The following is a 19793-nucleotide window of genomic DNA, read 5'->3' on the forward strand; positions in this document are numbered from 1 at the left end:
AAAAAAAAAAAAAAAAAAAAAAAAAAAAAAAAAAAAAAAAAATTGGTAAAGTATGACAGTATCAGAAAATTAGGAAACAAATAATATTACATTGATTTTAACTGTGCTATTAAAAATTTCAAGTATGTTTCAAAGTAGAGAGAATATTGTAATAAAGCCCGACATATTGATCACTTAGCCTTAATAATGACCATTTTATCATATTTCCTTCGGCTTCCATCTCTTTGCTCAATTATTTTAAAGTAAGCTCCAGATGCCATTACCTCAGCCCTTAAATGCTTTAGCGTGCATCTCTAAAATTTGAAGACATTTTCCTACATACAATTCACTCCTAAGAAAATTAACAAGTTTCTTATCATGTCATCCAAAGTCAGCATTTAGATTTTCCATATGTCCTCAATTTTCCATTAGTATTTTTCACAATTGTTGAAATAAGCTCATCATGATAGTGATGAAAGGGATTTAAGAAAATGTACTTCTACAGACAAAGCAAAAGTGGGAGGGATTTGGAAGCAGAGAAAAATGGGATGGATACCTGCCCAGGACTTAGCACAGGCAGTGTAGGAACTCAACTTAAGTGGCCAACACTACTCTCAAATCCCACCCGTGTCTGAGCTTAAATGAAAAATCATAGCACGAGGGTTAAAATCATAGACTTTTTAATCAGACTGCCCAAATTCTCCACTTACTAGCTGTGCAAACTTGAGCAAGTTAATTTCTTTATGCCTTAGTGTTCTTCTATGTAAAATATACCAGATATAGATGATGCGGGGATGAAGACAGCAAACTACCTTGCCGTGTATGTACCCATGCAACAATCCTGCATGATCTGCACATGTACCCCAGAATCTAAAGTACAATAAAAAAATAGATATTAATTAGTATTTAACTCATAGAGTTTTGAAAGAATTAAATGAAATAATATGAAAATTAAATGACATTGAACAGTATCAGGTATATAATATGTGCTCAGTAAGTAAATTAAATGACATTGAACAGTATCAGGTATATAATATGTGCTCAGTAAGTGTTAGCTGTTGTCAGCATTATTGTCGTCATCTTCATTGTCACCAACATCATCATGCTAGTTATCATGATGGGGACTGGCTCCAGGTTAAAGACTGATCCTGCGGCTGATCAGTACACAGGAGTAATGAGAATGGAGAACTGGGTTCAGCAGCTTCATACATTTTATTTTTCCACATTCTTTTTTATGGTGTCATATTATTCTTTTCATGAAGTTATTTTAAATCAACCAGCTTCAAGCTGGTGAAAACAAACATCCAAGCAAACAACCTACTGTCTTAAGCTAGTGTCCAGCCCCTTTGTATGATCTCCTCCAAATCAGCATCCAGGCTCTGCAGAGGAGGAATCTTTTTGTCCCATCTAAGCCAAGGTTTTCATGCACTCCAAACGCCACCTTGGCTTACTTAGCTCTCCTAACCTCTTTAACTGTTAACCTCAAGTCTCATTTTCTACTACTTTCTATCCTTGCCTTTTCACCCATTCATCAATTCACGTTCTTTGAAGTTGGACCATCCTCCCCTTACTCTCTTATTTCCTTACTGTGTCTTAGCAGAAGCAAGCCATTCAACAATCTGTATAGAACAAGCTACTATGTGATAGGCACTATGATCATCATTGAGAATACAGAAATGAATAACATAACACTTCTACTCCCAAGGTGCTCAGAAGCTAATGGATCTCCGGAAAGCAGCCTGTGACATGCTAACTTCCCATACTATTGCCTGTATGCTGTCATGTGGATAGCCACTTCCTGGTCTGTTTTTGCTTTACAGGTGTGTCACAGACAACAAGATGTGAGAGTCTATATTACTGATCATCATTAGAAGAGTTAGAGTGTATTGAATTATATATTTGGTCATCAATTTAAAAAAATTTTCCATTTATTGCATTCATATTTATGACTGCCATAAAATAATTTTGACAGTTTATTTTATGAGGAAAACAAACTCAGCATTATAGACTATTAGATTTACTGGAAGAGTAATAAAGAATTCTAAATTTGAACTGTCTGGCAGTCACAAAGTAAAGGGGGGCTCTCCTGTTATATATATGGCCTCCAATTCTGCAGAATTCTTATAAAAATCAATTATTTCTCTTTCTTCCCAACATTCATTTCTGAGCCTTTGTTGGTCATGCTGTTGCAAACTTACTTTGCCAAAGTGGACTACTGTTTCACATTTTTGGCAAATGAAAAATTAAAGGCAAGTTAAGATGAAGTGATGTCAAAAAGGAATCAGAAAGACTAAAATTGTGCAAGTCTCAAAGATTTTCTGGAAATAAATGACCCAACTCTTTGGATTTAACTTGTCCCTTCCATCCCCAGATGCTTTCACTAGAGCATTAGGACTGTTGTATCCCATCTTCGTTTCCTTCCATCTTAGGAAATTGATTCCTTTTATCTACACCATGTAATTCTTTTATATTAAGAAGTAAAATAGAAAACATACTGACTGATAGTACATAAGAAGCTTCATCCAATTCTTGATTTAAGCACAAACTTTAAAGATAGAAAAAATGATTTAAGCACTAGTCTCAAAGGTAGAAAGGATGATTCATTCATTAAGCAGGGGTCCAGCAGAGATACAAAAAATGAAGAGAGAAAGCAAATGCAGAGATTGAAGAATGGGCAAAATAGGATGTGCAGAGAACGGGAGACAGGCCTAGTGTAGTAAAATCAAAGGTTATAGCTCCGAAGAGTGGTCTGGCTGGAGCTGGTGGTATAAATTCTGTCCCCAGTACATCCATTCTATGTTTTTTCCCCTTAATTTAATTCATTTAATTTTAAAATTCAGGCCAAGCAGAATATGTTGATTTAAGGGTACTATCCCTGGAACAGACTAACTACGTTTGTGACCCTTTCTATCTGGTAGCTTTGGATAAATTATTTACATGTCTGTGCCTCAATTTCCTCATCTGAAAATTGACATAACAAATATACCAACTGCACAGAGTTGTTGTGAAGATTACTTTTGAGAGTGAGTATAGGTAGTCAGGGTGAAGCTCTTAACTACAGCAAGGGCTTGTTAATTAGCTGTTAAAATCTGAAAGAATATAAACCTGCAGTCTGCAACCATACTTTCCATCACAAGGAGAAAGTCATTCTGTAGCAGCAAAGAATGAAGTCAACACACAGATAGAGATGAAAAGAGAGAGAAGTCTCCATTTGAGCATTTGAGTCCTTGGCCTTAGTTATTTCTGAGGTTCACTCTACTCCTGTCCATGCAATTTGCCTCTATGAAACAATATATTTTAAATTTTTATTAGGATATATTCAGCTGGGTTTCTGTGAATTGCAGCCAAAGAATTCTGACTTATAAAACCTACTTTGTGACAGACACAGAGCTATGTTTTAAATATATAGTTCATCTAACAGTTCTCAAATGAGCTGTTAAGGGCAGGGAAACTGCAACTCAGAGAACCCTCTGCTCCATTGCTACCTATTTTAAGTAGAAAAGCAGCTCAAATAGTGCTTAGAGGATACACTGGAGACAGACCTACTGGCTCTACTGCTTACCAGCTGGATGATCTTGGGCAAGGTCTTTAACCCCTAAGGGCATCATTTTCTCATCTGTTAAAGGGGAGGTATTAATAAGGCCTATTTCGTAGCATGTGAGGATTTAAAGGCAAGCAAATGTAAAGTATTTAGGACATACTGAGAACTCCATAAACATTAGCTATTATTATCATAGAGACTTTTTCTAATACCTTTTATAAAACTTTCTGTCATTCTCTGACCCCTCATCCAGCTTTATCTTTCTTCCTAGATGTATCACACTTGACACAGTAAATATTTAGTTACATGTTTGTCATTGTCCCTTAACAAAAATGCAAGTTTTTGTTTGCTACTTTCCCAGCACTTAAAAATGTAGCTGAGATATAGTAAGTGCTATCATAAGTACAAGTTGTGAATGAATAATCAAGTTGTCAAAGTTCTATAGCTACTTAGTAGCTGAGCTGAACATGATTCCAGTTCAGGGCTGACTGGCTCCAAGTTAACCACTTTCAACCATAACATAACCCGAAATGTCCAAATTTATAGGTTATTAATATGTAAAGTGTCAGTTTAAGTAGGAAAATACTGCAAGGAGAAACAGTGTGGTATAAAGGTAAGAACATGGAATCTGTAGACATGGGGTTTTATCAGTAATGAGTTATGTGACTATAAGTAAGTTGGTACATCTCATTAGGCTTTATTTTCTCATCTGTAAAACTGGAAAATTAGATAAAACCATTTCTATGATTTCTCTCAGTTCAATTTTCCTGACTTGGTTCCATAGTTAAGTAAACCAAATTTGTTAACAAATAGTTTTGTACCACGGTATATTTTTATATTCAAGGCATCTTTCTCTGTATCGTCTCCTGCTACAGTGAATAAAGAGAAAAGCTATAAAAGAAATTACAAAGAGAATTTGGTAACAGCTAGCGATCTAATTGTGCTGTAAGCTACGTTGGTTTTTGTCCTTGAAATCACCTTCTAAAATAAGAGTTATTCCAGAGAAATCACTTTCTGCTATGACACAGGCCCAAGTGCTAAGGGAACAGTTTCACCAGTGACAGAGAGAGCTGTCCAGGGGCAAAGCTGAATAGAAACCTAACCTTCTAGCAAAGGTTGCCAGTCTTTTTTGCTCACTCCACCCAACTCCTCTCATTCTATTTATTTTGAGATAGAGTTTTGCTCTTGTTGCCCAGGCTGGGGTGCATTGGCACAATCTCAGCTCACTGCAACCTCTGCCTCCCGGATTCAAGTGATTCTCCTGCCTCATCCTCCCGAGTAGCTGGGATTACAGGCATGCACCACCACAGCCAGCTAATTTTGTATTTTTAGTAGAGACAGGGTTTGTCCATGTTGGTCAGGCTGGTTTCAAACTTCTGACCTCAAGTGATCTGCCCGCCTCAGCCTCCCAAAGTGGTGAGATTACAAGTGTGAGCCTCCGTGCCTGGCAATCTCCTCTTATTCTTAAGATCTTTAACACAAAAGAGAATACTATTAACCATTGTTTACCTAGTTAAGTGTGTTCCCCACCTAGAAGCAAAATTATTGTGGGATTCTAGCTTGCATTTTTGTATTCTTAGCCAGTGTTTGGTAGAAGGCAGGATACATATTAGATATCTAGTGAGTAATAAATTACTAATGAATTGCTCTCATCTCTGGGCTTCTATATGGTCCACCAGCTGAGCACCATTCTTCTCCATTCCACTTTCAATGATGTTTCATTTTATTATCATATCCTTTGCCTTTTACTTTATGTATGGCTCTAATCAAAGCTCATTCCTCTGGCCCTGACCATCTCTTATGTTCCTATGGAATAATCTCACCCCTTACTGCTGGCAGTACTGTGCTTGTTTCTATCTTTTAAATTCTGGTTTTCTAAAGGAAAATATTTTACATTCCTGATATTTTTTGGTAGAGGTGGGAGGGAGACTTGAGTGTTAGCAGTGGTAAAAAGATAAATACTGAACAACTTAATGTGAAACACAATACCGTTTGAACAGATTTGCCTTTCTATTTCTCAGTCCACTTCTTGGGTTTTCTTCCATTCTCCTACTTTGTCATTGAAAAGCTAAGTAATCCTCTTATTTGCTCGTTTTGCATCAGCAAAAGGTTTACTTCTCCAGAAACAACAGGAAGAATGTATGCATGAAGAACAAATGTGAAGTAATATTTCAATTATATTTGCTAAAAGTTAACTGAAGAGCAGAGAAGAAAATGAAAAAGATATCTTAATTATCAGCTCTATTAGAATCCAGGATAATTTTTAAAAGATTTAAACATACAAAGAAATAAAAAATGGCATTGTTCCCTACAGAGGTAATTTATTTGGCAAGATTCTGGCCTTTAGATAGCCTGCTTGGGCCCGTTCCATCTCCAGTTTTCTGCGATTACCCCTTAAAGCTCTTTAATGTTGAACTTGTACTGTAAATGTGTCTTAAACGACTTTGTTTAAAATAATCTGACAAAGCAAAGTATGAAAAGAACACATTTCTGAGAATGCACTTAGGAAACCAGGAGTTGTACACCAGTGGAGAAAAAGAATGATGTCATATTAATTTAGTAAGCCATACTTCTCTTAAATGCCAAAGAGAGCAGCATCTTAACAAGTGAAGAATATGTTAAGAGTTAGTGGACTAATATAAAATCAGTGATTTAACCTAGTTTGAGCAAAGCTGTAACATATTAATTCCAAGATATTTTTAAAAAATAAAAAAACACTAACCTTCATTGTGTTTCAATAATGACTTTATTTTTATTGCTCAGATGTATTTAAATAAGCAAACTAAAACTAATTTGGTTAGAAGATAGATTTCATTTCAAAAACTCTCATCCTTTCTCTTCACAAATATCAATATGGACTAAGACAGAAAAAATGTTCCTCTAGAAATGCATATAACTTAATGAATATATATCCAGTTTTCTCCTAAATTATGCTGGAGGGATGATGAGTATTTATACATAATCAGATTAATATATATACAATCTCAAGAGCTTAATTACAAGAAAATAAGAAATGTTAGTGGATACTATCAGCAGTGGATACTATCAGCCTTGTGCTTTGCTTCTTAGTGTTTCCTCTGTTGTTATTCTTAAAGCTAGAAATCTCCCCCAAATATCTCTAGGTTCCATTAGAGCTCACTTTATGAATCAAACTAAATTACTTTTGAATTTATGTCATTTTCCAGGCTGTACTTACTGCATTGTTTAAGCTTTCAAGAGTTTACAACTCTATGTGCAAAGAAAATCATCTTCTCATATGTCTTAAAAACCTCTAAACGCATAGTATTCAGTAAAAGTGCATTTATTCAGTATTCTGTTAACTAGAACTCATTAATAAGCACTTATGCCCATGCATGTTATCAAAATATTCAATTGTCAAAATGACACCTCTATGGTATTTAGCATTTGAGAAGAGTTAAATTATGCTTAAATTATTCTTTGAACACTGGTAAATTTTACATATTACAATTATTATTCATTCCTGATTTTACCCACAAACAGGTTTTTCTGTTGTTTTTTATAATTTCATGGATTCTAGGATTCAGACAACAAGTCTCTACCTTTTGTTATTTTATAAATTTCAACAGTCATCCTGTTCCTGCTATTTGCTCCCATTATCTTCTTAGACCTATCTTTTTATGCTATAGTGCAAACTGTATGACTGCTATACAAACTGTGTATTAACACATATACATATACATATACATATATACGCACATACATTTTTATCTTTATCCTTGTTCATTCTCATAAAAGTTTTCATTTTCTGTTTTTTATATACTGCTTTTATTTCCACATGTCAAGCTTTCATCATATTTAAGGATATTGTCCAAAGTAATATGCAGGGAAGGGGAAAAGGCTGAAGAAACAATGTTGCGGAGGAAGGAGAATCGGCCTGCTTGGCAAAGAGTCCACTTTTTAACCTATGAGTGTATACATATATCTATAAGTTTAGTACTGATTCTTAAGAGAAACTCCAGCAAGCAAACAAGGTAGCCTTGTGTTAAGTTTTCACATTGCATTATATTGGATGAAAAAGACTGGATTGCTTTGAATTCACATTAGACAATAAGAGTTTATTTTGATTTTAGAAATACAATATATATGGATTATAGGAATCAAAGAAGCTTTGACATTTGTTTTATGTATGTTAGGTCTGTTTCAACTTTAAAACATATTCAGGTGAATGGTAGCTTGTAACCTAACAGTTACATAGCAAATTCGTCATTTGTGTATTGAATCTCAATTTTCTTCTTCTGGTGAGTTTTTCAATTAGCAGTTATGCGAGATGGTACTTTACATGGTGATGTAAGAGACTTTAAGGAAATTCAATTAATTTGTTAGGAAAGATCGACTTAGTAGTTCCTCGACTTAGAGCCTTATGAGCTGGAGTCAAATGGTGATTTTGCTACATGCCATGTTTATTTGTCAACTGTGTTACTTAGCTGAACTTCAGTTTCCTTATTAAAATAGAGATTTTGATTCCAGCTGATAGCATTTTTTGAGGCTTACATGTGAATGGAGCTTGAAACTGTTTGGAAGAAGGAACTCAGTAAGGAGCTTTTCCTTTTGAAACTTGCCAGAGTGATGTGGGTTGAGTTTCAAAGTATATTTCAAATGATGAAAATAAATTTTCAAATAACCATGTTATATATAAGCAATAACTTTTCATTACTTCAAAGCAAACAGGATACAAATTCATTATTTTTTAATACCCTGAATAGGAAAGACATTCTCCTATATTATTATTATTCCACCTTTTAAATTAAAGATGAGTTCAAGAAACAATTTTCCCATGATTTCCATGGTTATGTAAATTAAATATTCAATAAAAACATGGCTAAGAAAGTGTTTAGCAAAGACGGTTCTGAAAGTGAGAAAATGCCTTCAAAAGACAAAGAGGAGTCAAAACATGCCAATGATGTCACAGCATTTCTGCTTGTCCTAAGCAAGGTTTTCTTTTGCCGCCATTCCCTAGTTTAACCTCTCTTTCCTTTACTTTTCCTTTTCACCCATTGTCTAAAACCTAATTTCAGACTAGGATTGATGTTTAAGTTAGATAAATGGGAAAAAAATCATGACTTCATCTTGATTTACCTCTTGATCACCTAATGTTCAACAATTTAGAGAATTTGATACTAGGATATAAATCTTGCTCTTGGGCCTGTCTTCAGGGCCTATCATAATGCCAAGCACATGGGAGGGATTTTGCAAAAAGTTACTGAATCTAAGGGTGACATACATCTGGCATGCACTGGTATGACCAGGTTTGTAAAATATTGGTACAGTTCTGTATATGTTGATGTATATCTGTATTGATAGAACTCTATATAATAAACAGCCAATGCCCCATGGCCCCTCCAGTGCCCCTCTTAACTCCCTGGCCCCTTACCTGGGACATTATTTTTCTTTGATTCAGCTATGGATAGGTTAGCTTCTGACAGATCAGTGAGTTTTCTAGACCTCACTCAAGAGCTCTGGCTGCCCTCAGCTCTAGGTGACCAGTATCTGTACCATTCTAGCTGTGATGTGTTTTTAATACTATCTTTACTATAATGAGGGTTAGTTTAGTATTATACTGGCCCTGACGTGACAAGAGGGTGTCAAAGTTGTGGTCTGAAGAGTATAAGAGGAGGAGAAATAAAAACAGAGGAAAGGCAGGAGAGGCAGGGAAGGTAGAAAAGAGGCAGGAGGAAAACCTGGTATAAAAAAGATCACCACCTGCAGGAATTTGACTCATACACTCACTTTTCTCATTTGCTATCCATCATCCAAACCATCTTCCTGGAATGCTAGAGAAAGCCCTTTGAAAAATATAGGGTACCTGTTTAGAACCAGAGTTGTAATTACTGAGTTTACTATGCTGATACCATTGTCTGAAAAAATCATGTGCCAAATAGTTCCCTTTTTTTGCCCTTTGCGTTGACCTACTTTGGGTAAAATAACACTAGTCAGATTCTCAACCAACCCAGGTGAAATCCTGTTACAATATACTACCAGGGAGTGTCTAAATTATTTCATTGTGCTGGGATGCCATTGAATTAAATATTGTTAAAAATCTAGTAATTGTTAATCTTTTGGTTACACGGAGATTTCTGTTTTGTCAACATGGTATCACAGTCTGTAATTTAGAAAACATTAAAGAACCATTGCTGAATGTGTGGACTGCTTTTGTTTGTACTAGGTCTAGTTTTGTTTTTGCAAGCTGTGCCCTGCTAAACTCCAAAAAATGTGGGAGTGGGTTCTGATGGCCAAAAGTATTTGAGAAATACAATGCATGTCAGCCTATTAATGGGTCTGAGGAATCACTAGTTTTAAAACTAGTTTAACTTTTTTAAGCCCAAGATTTCTTGAACATCTCTCTCTCTCAATTTTGTTTTCATGGAACACCTCATGTGGGATACCAAGTCTGATAAATGCAAATGTTGGATCACAGTATTCATTCCTGCATTTTTCAAAGACCTGCCATGTGTTTGGAAATAAATCAGACTAACAAAACAAAGAAAAATAAAGCAAGTTGCTTGCCGATGAAAGGCTAGCAGAGGAGATGCACTGCAAAGGTTATTGCAGAGTTGTTGTTGTTGTTTTTAATTATGGGAAAACGGGAAACAAAGCAACTGAGCATGAGAGGAGCAAGGTGAGGGCTATATCTGGGAAAACTTCCCCAGCGAGGAAGTCTCACTGCAAGAATGTATCTGTGCAAGTCTCAGGCACCAGAGATTTACAAAACAAACAAACAAACCAGCAGGGAGAAAAGGACCCTCTCACATATCCTAGCCACATAAATGCCTCCTCGCTCAGTATATTAGATATCTATTAGATATATCAACATGTAAACCTTATGACTGCTAGTTCTCATTTCAGGTAGTTTCAGTCGTGGCCATAAAGACAATCTGCTTTTTTTTCTTTAACACACACACATGAACACATTCACAATTTGGGTCTCAATTGGACATCTGCTTAGATTTTAGCTCTTTCCATAGCTGGACAGGGATTTAAGAAGTATGTCAGGTTCCCTTGCTGTAAACTTGTTTTTTCTTGTATCCAACATGCACAGTGGCATGGCTTTTTAACTAGTCATTCATCGGATGGGGAGTGGGAATGGACTGGAATCCTTGATGTGGTTCCAAACATTGCTGGCTTTTTCAGCCTTAAAACCACAGCCCAAAGACATTTGATGGTCTTTGATGTGTCCTATACAGTACTGAACACACTAGGTGTGCAGCAACATCATTACAGAGGAAGGGAAATGGAACTGGTATTTCTCTGTCTCTCTTCCCGTCTCCTTTTAAACGTAAATGGTGTGCCCTCCATTCTGCTAGTCAATTTATAAATATTATTTTGTTTACTTTTTAGAGTACCATATGAGGTATGCATTACAGCATTCTTTACTATTTTTACTGGTATGCAAACTGAAGGACAAAGATTTTGGAAATTTAATGAAGATAAGAGAGAGGAGAGTAAAAATGAGATGCCCTGCATTCCAAAGCCTGAATATGTTTTCCACTGCACTCACTACAATGCCAAAAAAGGAGGATGACTGACACACGTCTTGTACCACTCTAAAATAACACTACTGCCTTCTAATTTAGTGTGCTAGCCTAATGACAAGAGTCCTTTACTTTAAGCAGGATGTCCTAGAGCTTTCTTTTCTAGATGGAAGTACCTGACCATTGTTCAAAATGGGTCAAAACAGAGTTCATAATTTCTTTACTTTTCTCTTTTTATCTAATACATGATTCCTTGAAGGAATAAGTCCAATTTCTTTTCAGTAAAGAATGGCTGGCTGGCATTTAGGGTGACAGAACTCTTCCATAGCTGACCTGTTACCTTTGAGAGAGACCAGTGTTTTCTTTACTTTTTGTTTTTTCTAAGTCGTTTCTTTCTCTCTGTCTCTTCTTAAAATGCAGATTCTGATTTAATAGGTCTGGGTTGCCACCTAGGAATTTGTATTTTAAACAGTCTTGCTGATGCTGATGGTCTATGGCGTATACTCACTGAGCAGTAAGTCCCTAGTAGTAGGTCCAATACTATCTGTCTACTACAAAGCACTTTAGAGCAGCGCCTCCCAGATTCCTATCAGATGCACCCTTTCCATACTCCATCTCACCACTCAGCTAAAGCCTAAACCCACACAATGAGGAAGCCATCACCAGATGGTTGGGTAAGGGAGTAAATTGACTTTTTTCCTTAGAATAAAACGAACAGTGATGAGGGTTTGGTATTAAATATTTCTCTATCTACTTCCGTGGTACTTAACATTTTGTGTGTCTCTGTAAGTTGTGAGGTAGGTTACAAGTACTGAGTGTAAATAATTTATCTCTTTATATTAGAGCAAACTTAAGGTTGTTAAAAACCATTCTTTCACTTTCTTTCAAGAGAGGAGCAAGAGATAAAATCAGACTTAGCAAGAATTAAAAATTGTACTGTCACAACCTAATAATCATTTGGAAGCCTGTCTACGTAGATATATCCATGCCATCCTAGTGTGTTGGAGTTGAGAACCACCACTCTCCCTCATAGCTACCTCTGAAATCCTTTGATTTTTCAAAATGTGGATGATTCAAAGGTGAACAAAACCATTGATAAGAAAGGCTTATTTCTGAGTCAGAGATTAGCTTTCTCTATGTTAACAACTCATGAGGTTTTAAATTATTTATTATTTATTTTAGCAGCTAGTATTGTTGATTGTATTTTCAATTAAGAAAAGCTTCATGACAGTTCCTAAAATGAGGGCTGAATAGGCAAAGTTGAAAAATTCTGGAAACTGATTTAGCATTCAATAAATTTATGTATACCAAAATTTGTACAATCCAATACTATGTCATTTCATTTTCAAGAGAAAACTATGGCTTTCTCCAAATATTCTTATCAAAAAATCATACCAGGAATAAAATAGAATATGGCTCAAATTTTCATATTCAGTTTTAAAAAATAATTTAAATATTTTTTACTATTTCTACTTTATGAAAGTTAGGTGAAATAAAATGTGTGTTTATGACTAAATGTTTAAAGAAAAGAATACTACCAAGCAAAATAACATTCTAAACTTAGCATGGAATAAAGTTACAATGTCATGTAACATTTTCAGCTTGTTCCTGTTTTACCTACAATATTTATTTTGAAAAGCATGGCAATGTCTCTTTTAGAAATATTAACTTTCACCTTTCTACATGGACCAGAAATGCTTCCTTCTCACCTCTCTCTTCACAGTGAGAACTCCATTACTCAAAAGTAGCAGGCATGAGATTGCAGCTACAAAAAAAATAAATAAATAAAAGCCTACAAATGAAAGATAATCCATCTGAATGCTTTACAGTGCTAAAGGTTGAATAAGGATAAATGGGGAATCACAAGTAATTTTAAAGTAATTTCAATGTTTCCTTTACCACTGCAATATATTCTTAATTTCAACTTTTATTCTTTAATATGAAACATTTCAAAACAATGTCAGATATTCATACACCCACCATCAAATTTTAACAGGTAACATTTGCATAGATATTTATTGTGTTGTCTTTTTTAGCAAGTATTTTTTTCTATATAAAGAACTGCAAAACTTTTTAGCAAGTTTTTTCTATAAAAACTTTTTACATATAAAGTTTTTCTATATAACATGTCTACTATAAAGAAGACATTAAAAATATTTGTCAATATCATCAGAGATAAATCACTTAAACTGAAATTATCTGCTAACTTACACAGAAAAGCTTATTAGAACTTAAAACTAAAAAATGCCAAAAAGGCCTCTAAGAAATTCTTTCCTATGCTTCTTGCACGGCTTTAGTGTTCAAAAATAATACTAATAATATTCACCAGAATTTGGGTTTGCTAAACATTTCTAAATAATTAAAAATGAAACAAAAAGTACATTTTGTATATTTTCTGTCAACAATTTGTTTTATAATTATAAATTTTTATTTTGGAAAAAGATTGTTTTGGCTTTTCTATTCCCATTTGTGCTGTACTTTGTGTGTGTGTGTGTATGTGTGTGTGCATTATATATATATACATATATATCTTAAATACATATATATAAACTTTAAATAAAATATTCTATTGCACTCTCTTCTGAATGTCCTTGGTTGCCAGTGAATGTATAAAGATGTGACAAGTAATACAGAACAAGTTTTATGGTACAGAAATTATTAATCACTAAAATAATAAATTACCCTTTGTAAGTTATATATTTAGAAATAATTTAAATGCTAGTAGAAATTTTGACTTATTTATTCATTTTAGGGTACAACTAGAAAATGAGTAGTGGTTCATCTTTTCCTTGAAGGTAAAGGTTGATGAGGAAATTCTCAAATTCCAGACGATGCTGTCATTATGATGAAATAAGATGGAACAAAAAGTTGTATGTGAAGTACCCTGGGCAAGCCCCTTTGATAGTTTAAGCTACAGATGCCTGTATGTTTTTTAATGTGGGCCTTTGATGGCTGTATTCTATTAGCTCTGGGTTTACTGTGATATTATGTGCATTTGTCTTGAACCAAACAGCTTGCTTGCCTTAGTTGAAGTCTAAAAGATATTATACGCTTAAGACAGTTTTTGTTTGTCTATTTACTGTTTGTGGTGAATTATCCCTTCTTTGGTTCTTTGCTGTTCATCATATCATAATATATAATTTTGGCTATGTAATTAATTTTTTCTATATTTTGGACTTCTGTATGTATGTTCCACAAATGCTTGTTTGTTCAGTGTTTTTTTCTGTTAGACTTCGGATAAAGTCTTGCCTAGTGGGACTCACATATAAGGAAAGCATTTTTTTCTTGTTACTCACAGAATTATGATGTTTAAAATAGCTATTTGAGTTCAATGATACCATACTTTCCATAATAAATTTACAGTATTTTTTTTTCACTTCAAAGAATGCTTTTGAGTTTTCTATGAAGAGGTTTAACTAACCACATTTTTAAAAAGCCCTTAGCTCTTTCTGAAGTTCACTCTTTTACATCTTAAGGTACATTTTTCATGATTTTAAAATATTTGCTTTTTAAAAATACTATGACTGTTAATTTTAAAAATTCATTTTTCAAAATTTTCAGAAATTTTAACAGCAAGAACCTGTTTTTGTTTTTTTATTTCTTGGTCAACGTAGTCATATAGTTTGAGATTTCTCAGTTCTTTAAAATGGAGTTCATAAATTCAACCTGTTCTAACTGTAGTGATTCCTAGCTGTCATTTCCATGACACTATTAACCATTAAACACTACTGACCTACTGACCTCTCAACTCAAAGCATACACTTAGGTATGGGACATAGTAAACAAACGTTTTATTTAATCATATGCAGAAAATTTTAAATTTTAATCTTTCTTATAGTCCTTGGGCTCAAATCTTAATGCAAATACAATTTATATAACCAATTGTATTTGACTTATGTTTTCTAAAGCAGCTAAGGAAATGAGTACCAACTTATTAGGGAATATTTGATAAATATTTTTCATTTTGGTTGAACAAATGACCATTTATGTAGAGATATATTTACCTCATTATCAGTAAAATACCACTATGAACCTTGCTTGGACCCTCCCACCCCCGCCCTCCAACTCGTAGAATATTTTTTGGTGGTAACTAGCCTGACCTTTGAAAAATTTAATTGCATTCACAGAGAAAAATATAATTTCCCCCTTGAAATCCAGGTGAAAGGCTACCATGCTGGGCTTGCAGAGGACACAGCTGAGCAGGACAGCCACAACTTCTGGCTAGGTCATCTGGTCGAATTACCCTGCCATGTACCCCTCAGTATTTACTTCCAGAGATGGGCAACTTACTATAGTCTTTATGTTTAAGGAATTCAAACCCAAGTGAAAAGTATTGTGAAAACATAAATATCTGTGCTTGTATACTCCTGTATTGAATACGAACCCACATAGTACAGTAAAACTAACGATGGTCCATGCATTTCCCAAAGCGCTCTCATACACGGGAAGGGCCAGTGGAAAGGTTCAGAGCACCCAGGCTGTCCACAAAAGGGCGAAATCAAATCTGGCCGCAGGTGGGTAATCTGGAAAAATTTCTTGGTGGAGGTGGGGTCTGATATAGGCGTCGAAGCACAGGCAGGGTTGAGTATAGGAGAGAGGCCACTCCAGATGGAAAGACACCACTGTTTTCCAAATGCCAGTTATACCACGCGGCCTGTGATAGCCGCCACGTTTCTAGAAGACCCCAAGAAGAGCACGCGTCTGGCCTAGGAGGAACTTCCGCTGTTCAATTTGCTAAGTTTGCATTCGGAAAGTACAAGGGCGAGCTCAGACTCTACCTTAGCTCTGACTTTGAGAGACACCCCCACCTGCAAAGGGCTATTCGGCCTAAAGCGAGCGCAGTGGTCGCCGCTCCCCACACTAAATTCCGGCACTCGGGAGCTGTGTTTGGGTGGAGAAACCTGGGTCCCGACCGGGCCGGAGGGAGGAGGCCCCGCGCGGCGGCTCCCGCAGACCTGTCCAGGCGCCTCTTCCCTCCCCCTCCTCTCCGCGGCGGCGGCGGCTGGAGAGGGAGCAGGAACGGCGGGAGGGGGCGGGGAGGGGCGGGGAGGGGCGGAGCCGGGGCGGAGCTGTGGCGCTGGAGGCCCTAGTGGCGGCAGGTGTGGATGGGGCGAAGGTGCGGGAATGTTCACTCCCGCGCGCCCCTCCCGGGGGCTAGGGCTCGGGGACCCGGGCGGCCTCCTTGGTGGAGGTTGGTGAGCAGCTTCGACCTGCGCATAACTTGGGACGCAGCCACGGGAGCGCAGGTTCCACGTCCGGCGCGTTTAGGAAAAAGACGCGCGTCCCTGGCCGCGGCGCCGGAGCCGGCTGGGGGACCTCCTGGTCCCGGGCCGGAGCTGGGAGGCGGTGTTCCGAGAGCCGCCCGGTCTCGGGGGCCGGGGGCCGGGGGCCGGGGGCGGGGGGCGGGAAGAGGCCCCTGCTTGGGCGCCTGGGCGAGACCGGGTGGCGCCTCTGCCGTCCTACTCGGACCCTCAGGTAAGCTGGGAGAGCCTCGGTCCTGCTGCGCTGGGAGCGGGTCGGGGGCGCGTCCTTCGCGGAGTTGAGGAGGCTTCGGGGCCTGGGCACGTGGCAGTCGGCGCCTGGCTCCCAGGACCGCCAGCGCCCGCGGCGCCCAAACGAGGATGCTGCGGCGGGGTCCGGCGCATCCCGGAGCGCCGGCCGCCCTCGGCTCTTCGGGGAACCGCCGCCGCCTCTTGCCCAGATCTCAAGTCGTCATCCTCGGTCGATGTCCGAAGTCACAGGTTCGCTGTCTGCCCTAAACCGTGAGGAAGGAGTTGTGTGTGTCCTTGAGCGTGTTGGCGGAGAGCGCTTTCAGACTACCACCTAAAATTCCTGTCACTTTAAAACTTAGCTTCATCCTCTTAAGAGAGAATTTACGCTTGTGGTTTAGACCATACCTAGTAGTATTAAAGTTTGTTTTTGCCCTGTACAGCTGAGAAAATGATGCTTTGTAAAATCCCGATTTTTCCAACAGTACTTCTCCTGAAAGAGCCTCCGATTCTCTAGCGAGACAATGGCAGTCAGTAAAAAAAACACAGTGGAAACGTTCACTTAGCGCGGATTTGCCAGGAGAGTTTAGGAAACCTTAGGCAAAAGTCACCCCTTAATGGACACCTTACAGGACCGCTTTTTGTCCTTGCACTAGAGGTAATAGGACTAAGAATGAAGGCTCAAGACCCATACCTGGTTTCGAGCTCAGGCTGTGGCCAGGCGCTTCTCACTTTCTTGGAACCTCTAGTTTCTGGAATCGGGCCTTTCAACTTCCTTGTTGAAATCGTGGCAGCTTTGAAGTGGAATTAGGAAAATGATCCTATTTTCGCTGGAGTTTATTGCCTCTGCGTTGAAGTGTTTCTCTTGTGGGCCAAAATTGAATCAATATTGTATTTTGCATTTTATTTTGAATAAATTTTGCTTGAATTTGTAAAAGTTGGGTTTAAAAATGACAGCCAAGTCTAGGTTTATTTGTTGTCGAGTATTGTATGGTGATCGATTTTTCAGTTATTTTTTAGTCCAATCCTGGTTGTCATTGTTTTCAGAGGTTAATCTTTAGGTGAGAGCTTTATCTTGATTTTAAGGCAAAAATTTAAAAAAGCAGTGATTTAAGTCACTCAAAGAACTATAGTTCCTCTTTTCCCTTTTTTTCCTTAACTTGAGACAGAGCATCATGAAACTTGGGCAGCTGCTTTAATCTTAGCATGTAAAAAATATTTCAAGTTGAATTTTGGGCCCTAAAATAGAAAATTTTGGCTTGTGTTTGTTTTAATAGAATTATTAGACTTTATGGAATTATCAGCTTGAAGTGTTTATTTTCTATTTATACCATATTACTATTACTTCATTGTACATGTGAATGTTGCTTAGATGGTAGACGAGTGTGAAGAGAAATCAGGCTCTTTAAGAAAGTACAGAATTTTGAAATTTTATTATTTTTCAGTCTTAGAAATTTTGAAAAGTGTGTAACAAAGACAAAGTGTTTGACCTGTAATGTGGATTGTTGGCTCTTTTTCGAATTTTAAATAAGGGAGATATAAAAATTCTTTATTTTATATTTAAGCATCTTTCTAGAAGTGGAAAGAAATTGGAGGATCACTTTTTTGTACAGTGTAATAGCTAGGTAACTATTCTAGAACCTATAACAAATAAATGCTTGAGGAAGTAAAATTAGAAGGTAGTATAAAATTGTGTATTATATTTTTATAATTTCAAGGAGATTGAATACTTAAAAATTTCATATGTTCAAATGAACAGTATTGAACTGAATAAAAAAGAATTTTCCTGCATACCATGTTTTCCTCAGATAAAAAAAAAAAAAGTAGTCAACTTGGTTTGCCTAAAAATCTAAGCTGTACTTAAATTTGGTGGGTACCTATTTGGGATCATTAAAAATACTTTATTTCATGTATTTTAACAATTCTTTTCTTCAGTAATAGGTTTTGGTAAGAAATGTTTTACTTGAAATGTTGACATTTAATGACAGATGTCATTAAATTTTTCATATAATTGCCATAGTTTTTCTTCATTGTGTGTATATAGGTAGCTTTGGCATATAAACATCATGGGGTCTCTGAACAAATTTTAACTGTAAAAAAGCAATAGATGCAATCCCAGATTATTAACATTTGAGGAATGAAATTCAGCTTTAAAATAAAATGGATTTTTGAAGATACTTTAAAATACATATAATGAGATTCTTAGAGAGTAATGTTTTTGATAGTTCTTTTAATCATAAAATGAATTAACAAAAGAATTGGTACTTAGGCTTGAACAGTTTATTGATGTCACGACTATTTCCTTAGAATTAATCTCCCAAGTGTTTCAGAAATTTTTATAGAAATGAGAAAAAAAAAAACTTTTGTTGAATCTTGTGTAGGTCACTGAACTAAAAAACAGTGAAATTTGATCTTTCTATTATAAACTAGCTTCACTCGCAGCATCTTAACTATGTCACCTTTTTAAATATGAATACGTGTTTAGAAAGTCAGATATTTTATTTGTACAATATAAGTGCTTGCTATATTTGTCGATATTGAGGCTTTTTTCTCCACATCTTATGTGAGAGGGGAGTTCAGGAAATTATTACAATAATTTTGGGAAGAGTCGAGATGAAGGGGAAAAATCCAAGCATGATTATGGTATATATGTGTGCTGGTTTGCAATAGGGAGGGGAGTAAAAAGAGTCTGGGAACAAGACTTACTTTCAGACTTCCTAGAAGTTTCTGCCTGATTGTGTAATTGAATTTTTTGCTAGAATGTAGTTATTGGTTGTTCTAATATACAGCAGACAACAGAAAAAATGAATCTCATCTGAAAATCCTTAATCATGGCTTTATCAAATACACAACTTACTCTATTTTTTCTAAATACCAGCTTCCAAGCTAGTCAGCGTTAATTTAGAAGCCAATTTCTAATTAAATGTGTTATAAAAATTGATTAAATAAGTAATTTTAATTTAAGAGCAAGGTCCAAATAGCACTGATTTTTTGAGTAAAGTAATAATTATATTAATAAAAATTTTAGCAGGGGAAAAATGCCATATTTATTTGCCTTGGAAACATTTATGCTAAGCAGTTTGTGTCCCAGTTTCCATTTCTGTAATTGTGCTGCCTCTGACAAAGGATCGACTACTGAGAGATGAAAGATTATACAGAGAAAATTAATAAAACCTGCTACATGGGTTGATCATAGTTCTGTCTGTTAAGCCTGTGTCCATATGAATCAGAGCCAGTAAAGGAGTTCTGAGTCTTAATTCCCCACAGTCCTTTTACATTGATTCCTGTGAGTTA

This window comes from Sapajus apella, unplaced genomic scaffold (assembly GCF_009761245.1).
Source record: "Sapajus apella isolate SASKATOON/1434 unplaced genomic scaffold, GSC_monkey_1.0 scaffold42, whole genome shotgun sequence".
In the NCBI taxonomy this organism is placed as follows: Eukaryota; Metazoa; Chordata; class Mammalia; order Primates; family Cebidae; genus Sapajus; species Sapajus apella.